Source organism: Furipterus horrens, unplaced genomic scaffold (assembly GCF_987537825.1).
Source record: "Furipterus horrens unplaced genomic scaffold, mFurHor1.1.pri manual_scaffold_11, whole genome shotgun sequence".
NCBI classification, from domain to species: domain Eukaryota; kingdom Metazoa; phylum Chordata; class Mammalia; order Chiroptera; family Furipteridae; genus Furipterus; species Furipterus horrens.
Window position 1 is genome coordinate 81,305,870 of NW_028327181.1, and position 2,034 is coordinate 81,307,903.

Genomic DNA, 2,034 nt, shown 5'->3' on the forward strand with positions numbered 1-2,034 from the left:
TGTCATGGAGGCACCCCCGCTCCCGCCATTGGCACCAGCTTGACCTCGTCATCACCAGAAGAACGGATATTGGCAGCACCCTCCTCACCCGCAGCTACCACAGTGCAGACTGCGACACGGACCATGCCCTCGTGGTAAGCAAGGTGCGCATAATGCCGAAGAGGTTGCACCACTCCAAGATGAAGGGTCGCCCACGCATCAACACCAGTTGTGCCAGCAACCCAGTTAAGAGCCAGCAATTCATCAACAAGATGGAAGATGCACTCGGCGAGGGAGTGGCGGCAGATGACATTATCGAATCCAATTGGCCACGTCTCCGCGACGCCATATACAACTCCGCCATTATTGCTTACGGGAAGAAAGAGCGGAAGAACGCTGACTGGTACGAGGCTCACTGGGAAGAAATGGAACCCGTGATCGAGGCTAAGAGGAAGGCCCTACTGGCTTACAAGGTCACGCCCACTCCCAGTACACTTCAAGCTCTACGGGCTGCCAGGAACAAAGTCCAGAAGACCGCCCGCCACTGTGCCAACACCTATTGGCTAAACCTGTGCAGAAGCATTCAGGAAGCCGCCGATATAGGCAATGCACGAGGAATGTATGAGGGTATCAAGAAGGCAACAGGCCCAATCCCCTCCAAGATCGCCCCCCTTAAGTCCAAGACAGGTGAGGTCATCACTGACCAGGAACAGCAAATGCGGCGGTGGACCGAGCACTACCTCGAGCTGTATGCAACGAAGAACACCGTAACAGACACTGCTCTTAAAGCCATCCCAGACCTACCAGTCATGGAGGAGCTAGACACCCCACCTACTGCGGCAGAGCTCGGCAAAGCCATCGACCGCCTCGCTTGCGGGAAAGCACCAGGAAGCGACGGAATCCCTCCAGAAATCCTAAAGAGCGGGAAACCAGTCCTGCTACAGCCGCTCCACCATCTACTCTGTCGCTGCTGGAAGGAGGGTTACATCCCCCAGGATATGAGAGACGCCAACATTATCACCATGTACAAGAACAAAGGAGACCGCAGCGACTGCAACAACTACCGGGGCATCTCTCTCCTCAGCGTCGTCGGCAAAGTATTCGCCCGGGTCGCTCTTGCCCGCCTGCAGACCCTTGCTTCCCGCGTCTACCCAGAGTCCCAGTATGGCTTCAGAGCTGGCCGATCAACAGTGGACATGATCTTCTCCCTACGCCAGCTGCAGGAGAAGTGTCACGAGCAGCATAAACCACTCTACCTCGCCTTTATTGACCTCACGAAGGCGTTTGATCTGGTCAGTCGAAGCGGACTCTTCAGCTTGCTACGGAAGATTGGCTGTCCACCACATCTGCTTGCTGTGGTCATGTCCTTTCACGACAACATGCACAGCACGGTGTCCTACAACGGCGCAACCTCTGAGGCCTTCCCAGTCAGCAGCGGAGTAAAGCAGGGCTGCGTCCTCGCGCCTACGCTGTTCGGAATCTTCTTCTCCATGCTCCTCCAATACGCCTTTAAGGACTGCAGCGAGGGTGTCTTCATTCACACCAGATCCGATGGCAAGCTCTACAACCTGGCCCGTCTACGAGCCAAGACCAAAGTCAAAGAGGTGCTCATCCGTGAGATGCTCTTCGCCGACGACGCAGCTTTGACATCACACTCCGAAGAGGGACTCCAGCAGCTAGTCACTTGCCTTTCCCACGCATGCAAGGAGTTCGGACTAGCCATCAGCCTGACGAAGACGAATGTTATGGCTCAAGGCACGGGGACTCCCCCATGCATCACCATCGACGGATACACCCTGGAGGTTGTCAACGACTTCACTTAACCTCGGGTCCACCATCTCAAGCTCTCTGTCAGTCGACTTGGAGGTCAACCGGAGAATCGCCAGGGCAGCCACAGTTATGGCCAGACTGAACCGGCGAGCGTGGAACAATTCCAGCCTCACTGAGAAAACCAGACTGCGCATCTACCAAGCCTGCGTACTCAGCACTCTCCTCTATGGCAGCGAGACGTGGACCACCTACGCAAGGCACGAAAGGAAACTCAACAGCTTCCAC